We start from the raw sequence: 8,953 nt of genomic DNA, 5'->3' as shown, positions 1-8,953 counted from the left end.
TCTCGAACTCTTGAGCTCAAGCTATCCTCCCACCTTGGCCTCCCAAAGTGCTAGGATTACAGGCATGAGCCACCCATGCCTGGTCAGACCCTGTCTCGAGAGAAAAAAAAGCCCAGGCGCAGTGGCTCATGCCTAGAGGCTGCAATGAGCTGTGATGGCATCACTGCACTCCAGCCTGGGTGACAGAGTGAGACTCTATCTCTTAAAAAAAAAAAAAAAAAAGAGAGAGGAGGTCTCACAATGTTGCCCAGGTTGGATGCTGGATCTGAACTCTTGGGCTCAAATGATCCTCCTGTCTCAGCCTCCTGAGTAGTTGGGACTACAAGTGTGTGCCACTGTGCCCAGCAAAAATCAGACTTTTTATTATCTTAAGAGTGACCAGATAAGTCACAGGGCTTGCTTCTAAAGCAAATCATCCCTCTAGAACAGGTTTGAATGAAAAGTGGAGAAAAGAAAGCCAGTTGTTTTTCCAAATATAACTGAGTCCCACCTGTTCAGTGTATCAACTATATTCATTTCTTTTTTATTTTTTTAAATTTCTTTTTCACCTATATTCATTTCTAATATGACATAATAATAGGGTTTATCTCCTAGGTTGTTGAGAAAGTAACAGAGATAATGCAAGTAAAATGCTCAGAACAGTGTTTGATACAAGGAATGAGGTCATCTTAGACCATCTAGCCCCAGTCAGACTGCCTGATGATTGCAGCTGCATAAGTGATTCCAAGTAAGACTGGCAGGAGAACCGCACAGCCGAACTCAACCCAAATCACTCATCCTCAGAACTGAAAGGCCTTAGAGCCAGGTGTGGTGGCTCATGCCTGTAATCCTAGCACTTTGGGAGGCTGAGGCAGGAGGATCCCTTGAGCCCAGGATTTCAAGACCAGCCTGGGCAACATAGGGAGACCCTGTCTCTTAAAAAAAAAAAAAAAAAAAGAACCTGATAGACCTTGGAAAAGAGCAGATGCAGAGGGAGCATGACGAACAATTGTTCTTGAAGGTATGGTCCTAAAGGATAGGACTCAGGCCAAGAGGTAGATGGAAGAAAGATTTCTTTTCAATATACAGAAGAACTTTAAAAATGAAGTTTCCTGAAGATTAAATAAAGTTCCTTTGAAAGTAGTGAGTTTACCATCACTTGAGTGTTTTGTTTTGTTTTGTTTTGTTTTAAGCTGGATGAACTTCAAATGTCAGGGATGGTGTAGAAGGAATGAATTCAAGTCTTGTATGGGTCCCTTTACCCTTACAGTTTTTGGAATCAATTTGGCACATCAAATTTGGCCTGGAAGTTCTGAAAATACTTTCCTTTTATTATTCACTATAGTAACAATTTTAACAGCTTTCTATGAGTTTACAGCAATAAAGATGATTCATTAGAAATGTCTGTCACAGCTATTCCTTTTTGTCCTTTTAGTTTATGAAATTGCAATTAGCCAAGTAAAATTACTTTATCCTTGGGATTTATCAAACACACACATATATATATATATATATATATATATATATATATATATATATATACTTTTTTTTTTTTGATACAGAGTTTCACTCTTGTTGACCAGGCTGGAGTGCAACGGCACAAGCTCAGCTCACTGCAACCTCTGCCTCCCGAGTTCAAGCGAATCTCCTGCCTCAGCCTCCTGAGTAGCTGGGGATTACAGGTGTCTGACACCATGCCCAGCTAATTTTTTGCATTTTTAGTAGAAACGGGGTTTCACCGTGTTGGCCAGGCTGGTCTGGAACTCCTGACCTCGGGTGATCCAACTGCCTCAGCTTCCCAGAGTGTTGGTATTACAGGCATGAGCCACGGTGCCCAGCCATTTATATATATATTTATATATATATTTTAAGAGACAGGGTCTCATTCTGTTGCCCAGGCTGGTGTGTTATGGCACTATTATAGCTCACTGCAGCCTTGAACTCCTGGCCAAAAGCCATCCTTCTGCCCCAGTCTCCCAAAGTGTTGGAATTAGAGGCATGAGCCACCATGCCTGGCCTATTCGGAGACTTTAATTTCTAAACCTAGCTCCTTATATGGAAAAAAGTTATAGTAATGAGTTTTAAATAAAATAGCATTCATCATTTCATTTACTTTACATGGGGTAATTATTTTGAATTTTATAATAATGAACACAATGTAGGTAATTTTTGCAGACAGGCAAATTAGTGAGAAAAGATACATATTTGTGTCTTCTGTTTGGTTAAAATCCATCTCACTGAATGTGTGTGAGCATGACGTTCAGTCTCCTAGGAAAAATAATAGTCATTATGATCTTGATTATTTGAATGTTCACCTTTGCCTTTTTGCCCTTTATATCTGGGAGTTTTAAAGATTAAGATTTACTTTCTAGGCCAGGTGCGGTGGCTCATGCCTGTAATTCTAGCACTTTGGGAGGTTGAGGCGGGGCAGATCACCTGAGGTCAGGAGTCCGAGGCGAGCCTGACCAACATGGAGAAACCCTGTCTCTACTAAAAATACAAAATTAGCTGGGAGTGGTGGTGCATGCCTGTAATCCCACCTACTTGGGAGGCCGAGGCAGGAGAATCACTTGAACCCGGGAGGTGGAGGTTGCGGTGAGCCGAGATCACGCCATTGCACTCCAGCCTGGGCAACAAGAGCAAAACTCCGTCTCAAAAAAATAAAAAATTACTTTCTATAAGGAAGGCTTACATTTGAATTGGGGCAAGATGAGTTCCCAGCATAAGGCATAGAGAATTAAAATAATTTGTCTTGGCCCAAACTCTTTTCTTTATTTTACTTTGGACTAGGAGTTTTTCTCATGGTTAACAGGCCTCTCTCACATTCCCAAACCCTACCAAACCCTAAGAGGCAGGTTGGGCCTCTCCCTCCCCTGACCTGTCAAGACTCCTCCATATGAAACCTTTTGGACTATTATTATGTGGAAAAAGAGAACTTCCATGAAGGGTCAGGCACTCCTCACTGAAGGATCAGTGGAAGGCACTTCCAGATTTAGGCCTTCCCAACAATGGTGCCCTTTAGGGAGGCTCACTTCACTTTTTTTTTTTTTTTTAATTTTTGAGACAGGGTCTCGCTCTATCACCCAGGCTAGAGTGCAGTGGCCTAATCTTGGCTTGCTGTAACCTCTGCCTCCCAGGCTCAAGCAATGTTTCTGTGTAAGCTTCCTGAGTAGCTGGAACCACAGGTGTGCACCACTACGCCCAACTAATTCTTTTGGGGGGGTCAAATGAAGCATGTTATTTCATTTCACAAAGACTACAAAATTCCTTTATAAAACATGGGGTAGATGCCATCTGGTTTCCTCACTCGGCCCCCATCCAACTCTGTATGAGGGGGCAGGTGAGGGTGGAAAGTGTGTGGATGGAATAGCATTATGTACAATGCAGGGGTTGAAGTGATAGGTACAAGTTCTTTCATATTTACTGTTTCATATATTCACAGGTATACAGAGAACCAGCAGGAAGGAGTGAACTCTGGCTCTCTTCTCTTTTATAAAAAAGAACCAGTGTCTTGGACTGGACACTCACTGCTATAAAAGATGCAGGGAGGCCCAGGGCTTGATGGTCACGGACTGATATCCCGACTGGAGTCCCACAACTTGTTGGGTGGCTCAGCCCAAAGGTGGGCGAAGAAAGGATGCTGAAGGGCTTCACCCAAGGTCAGCCGCTTAGCTGGTTCATACTCTAGCATGCTTTCAATCAGATCGAAGGCTGGTGATGTTCCTCTGCCTCTGAGGTCAGATACTGCCGCAGCGGTTTGCAGTTCTCACGAACATAGCGCCCAGCTGATGTGTTCTCATCCCAATCCAGGCGACCCCGGTAAAAATATTTCTGTTTTCTTGTCTTTCGGATCATCCGGGAAGGGATAGGACCCAAGATCCTTTCCATCATGGCTAGATGCTCTCTGTTATCATGGGTCTGGAAGAGGGTGAAGCCCACATAGTACTCAAAGATGATGCAGCCTATACTCCACACATCACAAGGCTGTGACCAGCCCAACTCAGGGATGACCTCTGGTGCTCGGTAATGGTGAGTGGAGACAATGGTGCTGTGGTGCTCATGGTCAAAGGTGGCACTGCCAAAGTCTCCCACCCGCACAGCTGTGCTCTTCACACTGTGCTCATGTCACTTCTTCTCTAGGTTGTAGGTGAGCTCATAGTCTGAATTCACAAACAGAATATTTTCAGGCTTGAGGTCTGTATGTGTCAGCTTGTTATCATGGAGGAACTTGACAGCCTGGCACAGCTGGAAGGCCATGTGGCGCACTTGGTGGATGGGGTAGGGCAGGTAGTTGTTGTCTTTGAGGAAATCGAAGGTGCTAAGGCCCAGAAGCTCCAAGGAGATACACACATGGCCATGGTAGTCAAACCAGTCAAACATCTGGACACAGAGGTTCTTGTCAGGGTCTTTCTTGTTGATTTTCTCCAGCACGTTGATCTCAAGTTGAGCTGCCTCCTTACACTTCCCCACATTCTTAATGATCTTCAGGGCAACTCGAGCCCCACTCCTGCGATGGTCAACACATTGTACAACTCGGCCGAAGGTCCCCTTTCCTAAGGTGCTAACGATTTCATATCGCTCTTGTAGCCAGGCCCCGACGTGGTAGATGAGGTGGCCCTCAGCGTCGTCCTCTACGCTCTTGGCTTTCCGGCTGCTGTGCTGCGAAGACGAGCAGCTAAATGTCCGGCTGCGCCTCCTCTGGACATGGTAGCTGTCCTCTCGCCGGCGCCGTCGTGTCCGGTCACTACTGCTTGACCCGGAGCGACTTCTTCGTCGCTTATGTTTTCGGCTCCGATAGTGTTCACGGTAACTCCCCCGGCTGCGTCGCTCTGAGGAATGGTAGCTTCGAGGATGAGGCATCCTTCTGGCGGCGAGGCCCGTGCGCTTGTCCCGCAGGAAGTCCATGATGGTGGCGGCACTGCGGCCGGAGTCCTGGCACCCCCGCGGCGACGAAGTGCTGCTCCACCCCCCCAACCCGGGACCCTGGGACCTCCCGCCCCGTTCTCGGGCTCTGCTTCAGTCCTGCGCGCCTCTCCTTAACTGTCGGCCTGTTTCGAGTACTGGAGTTTTCAAAAACTCTGATGTAACAATCAGTAGTCTTGCGTATCTGGGTTCACTTTGGGGGTTGCTAAAGCAACATGTTCTTCAAAGGAACCGAATAACTGATTAAATAAATACATAATTTCCCACCAGTCTGCCCTAACATGTTCGGAGCTAGGCAAGAGTCAACTGGAGGCCCACAATTCACATATCTAAATATCCAAGTTATCAGTCAACACCAGCTCCAGCAACTTGCTCCCAGGCAAAAGCTCTGGAGAACTGGAGGCTCAAGGACCCGGCTCTGCTCTGGGCGAGGACGGGATGGTGGTTGTTCTGACCCTGAACCGGGCGTGGGAACTGACCCCATCAAGCTCCTAGCCCTTATTCTTCTGGTTCAGAATCTCCAGGCAGTTCTAAGGGTTACCCAAAACTACACCAACGGGGCAGTCAGAGCAGGGGAGAGCAGTCAGCTGGGGGGCCGTCTGCGCGCACACCTCTGGGTCACCTGGGCCGTCCACGATGCCGCAGAGGAGGCCCTGTCCCTCGCTCCGGCCTCCCTGGCCGAGCCTGGAGCGTCTCCCCTCTGCTTGTACACACACGTCCTCCCGCCCCAACTCCGCGTCCTCAGGCGGTCCTCTCCAGGACTTCCCATCCGCCCATCAAAAACCCCAGGAAGCGGAAAAAAGAGGGCGTCGCTGCAGGTGCACCATCCTCTCTCAGGACCCAGGACAATGAACCGTGTCCTCAGGCCAAAGGAGCGGCTACGTTTCCAGTTTCGGAAGGGGTTTCTCTAGAACACCAAACACCAGTCGGTGCCTTTCTCCTAAAACCAACACCTCGGGGTGGGGAGCGCGTTCAGAAGTTCACGGTTGACCCTATTACTGGGTTAATTTGATGTATGCTAACTTCTATAGCCCCGAGTACTCGATGTGCATGTTTTCAATGGCCATTTAAAGAACGGCTGGACCTCTATATCAGTCTGGAGTTAGTCATCCTTCTTGGAAGGGAGCAGAGGAACCTCTTAAATGGCATCGGAAGACTCATCACTGCATAGAACTGCGTGGCCCTACAATATTTAATTAGGCAAAGACTAAACTGGAATTCATCTAGGCCTCCTCCAACAGCCCAGGCACAGATTCTGGGAACCCTCGCGGACGCCCGCCGGGCCCCTGCCCGCGCCCCCAGCCCAGGGATCCTGGCCCCTCGCAGCGGCGGGGAGCAGGCCCGGAGCCACAGCCTCACCTCCGGTACTCCAGGTACTCGTCCACCGCCGCCGCGCCGCCGGGAGGCAACATCAGCTGCTCCATGGCGGGTGGGGAAGCCAAAGGCACCCTCCCAGCTGGCCGGCCGACGGCGAAGCCCGACCCAGCCCCGCTCCCTCCCGGCGCCGCGCCCCCTCCCGCCCGCCTCCTGATTGGCCCGGCCTGAAGCCCGAGGAGGCCGCGCGCGGCAACTGCGCAGGACGCGCGCCCCTACCCGGCAGCCGGCGCCAGGCATCAGAACCCCGGTCTCCGCAAGCGCAGCCCCGCGGCACGTGGAGTGCAGTTTGCCGTCCTCCACAAACCTTGTCCCTGTTGCCCTCTCCCTTTCCCTGGACCGGCAAGTCTTCTTGTAAATTAACAAGTGACAAGGGAGTGCAGTGCCTTGCATATAACAGGCGTATAGAAAATGGCTTATTTCTTTCACCGTGTTAGTCAGGATGGTCTCAATCTTCTGACCTCGTGATCCGCCCGCCTCGGCCTCCCAAAGTGTTGGGATTACAGGCGTGAGCCACCGCTCCCGGCCACAATGTATTTATTGAGTACCACTACAAGTGTTTGGAAACAGTGAATAGTGAGTTGTTTAGAATCAAATATAGGCCATTGGCTTAACATACATACTTTAGCATAAAGGACCATTGCATAAGTTACTTGCTTCAGTGCCTTTCTTTAATGCTTTAGTGTGCTTACAATGATAATAGTGGATGCAGAACTTGTGGATACGGAGAGCCAACTGCGAGACTTGAGCATCCGCAGATTCTGTTATCCTATGGAGTCCTGGAATCAATCCCCCATGGATACCAAGGGACGGCGGTACTGTGAAAACTACTTTATACACATCAGCTCACATTCTCATTGTAATCCTCATAATATCCTTTTGATGTACTCTTATTACACTTTGCAGATGGGAAACGGAGGCTTAGAGAGGCTGTGGAGCTTGCCCAAGGTTACACAGTTGTAGGGCTTGGAATTGAATGAAGGCAATCTGACTCCAGACCCCTACTCTTTTATTTTTTTAACTGGGAAACATAACACATATGTGGAAAAATGCATAAACAATAAATACATACTCTAATGAATTATTACAAAGCCCACAGCAGTGTAACTACCACCCATACCAAGGAATAGAAGATTTGTAGAATTACAACCCCATTCCCTCTTTGCAGTCTCAAATCCCTCCTCACAGGGCTCCTTTGGTCTCAGAAGTAGCAACTAACCTCCCTTTTATGATGATCAATTCCTTGCTTTTCTTTACAGTTTTAACACCTAAGTACACATTCTTTTTTCCTGCTTTTGAACCTTACAAAAATGGAATAACACAGTATATATTATTTTGTGAATAGTTTCCTTTTCTTAATATTAAGTTTTTAAGATTCATCTCTATTGTCGAATGTAGCTTGTTCCTTTTTCCAAACTGCTGTATTAGTTTACTTTGCCTATGGCAAAGTATGAGAATTACCATTGCTCCACTGTGGTCAACATTTGTAATCGTCAATCTTTTTCTGTTTTAGCCATTCTGGTGGGTGGCATGTTATTCTCTCATTGTGATTTAAATTTTCTTGTCCTCATATGAGGTCAATGCTTTTTCATATGTTTATTGGTTATTTGGATTTCTTCCTTAGTTAAGAGCCTGTTCAGCTCTTTTTCTTTTTTTTTTTTTTGAGACCAAGTCTCGCTCTGTCGCCCAAGCTGGAGTTGGAGCGCAGTGGTGCGATCTTGGCTCACTACAGCCTCTGCCTCCAGGGTTCAAGTGATTCTCCTGTCTCGCCCTCCCGAGTAGCTGGGACTACAGGCGCGTGCCACCACACCTGGCTAATTTTTTGTATTTTTAGTAGAGACTGGGTTTCATCATGTTAGCCAGGATGGTCTCGATCTCCTGACCTAGCGATCTGCCCGCCTCGGCCTCCCAAAATGCTGGGATTACAGGTGTGAGCCACCGTGCCCAGCCAGCTCTTTTTCTTTTTCTTTTCTTTTCTTTCTTTCTTTTTTGAGACAGAGTCTCACTGTGTCGTACAGGCTGGAGTGCAGTGGCGTGATCTCAGCTCACTGCAACCTTGGCTTCAGGCATGCATCAGCACATTGGGCTAGTTTTTGTATTTTTAGTAGAGACAGGGTTTCGCCACGTTGCCCAGGCTGGTCTTGAACTCCTGGCCTCAAGTGATCCGCCCACCTCAGCCTCCTAAAATGCTGGGATTACAGATGTGAGCCACCGTGCTTGGCCTCAACTCTTTTTCTTAATGATTGTAGTTCTTTATGTATTCTAGATACAAGACTTTTCTTGGTTATACATGTTGTAAATTTCTTTCTCTCTCTCTCTCTCTTTCTTTTTGATGGAGTTTCGCTCTTATCGCCTAGGCTGGAGTACAATGGCGCAACCTCGGCTCACTGCAACCTTCGCCTGCTGGGTTCAGCAATTCTCCTGCCTCAGCCTTCTGAGTAGCTGGGATTACAGGCGCCCGCCACCACACCCGGTTAATTTCTGTATTTTTTAGTAGAGACGGGCTTTCACCATGTTGTCCAGGCTGGTCTCAAACTCCTGGCCTCAGGTGATCCACCCTCTTTGGTCTCCCCAAGTGCTGGGGTTATAGGAGTGAGCCACTGCATCTGGCCCATGGTGTAAATTTCTTAATCATCTGTGAGGCTTGCCTTTTAACCCTTTTAATGGTGTAATTTGA

At 47.7% G+C, this 8,953-nt stretch overlaps 1 pseudogene; it reads right to left on the bottom strand.

The window, feature by feature from the left end:
• Positions 1-3,544: 3,544 nt before the first annotated feature.
• On the bottom strand, positions 3,545-4,839 carry LOC100587734 (annotated as a pseudogene).
• Positions 4,840-8,953: the final 4,114 nt, after the last annotated feature.

This window comes from Nomascus leucogenys, chromosome 17, assembly GCF_006542625.1.
Source record: "Nomascus leucogenys isolate Asia chromosome 17, Asia_NLE_v1, whole genome shotgun sequence".
Classification (NCBI taxonomy): domain Eukaryota; kingdom Metazoa; phylum Chordata; class Mammalia; order Primates; family Hylobatidae; genus Nomascus; species Nomascus leucogenys.
Note: the sequence above shows the minus strand (reverse complement) of the source record. Positions and strands in the feature narration are given on the sequence as shown.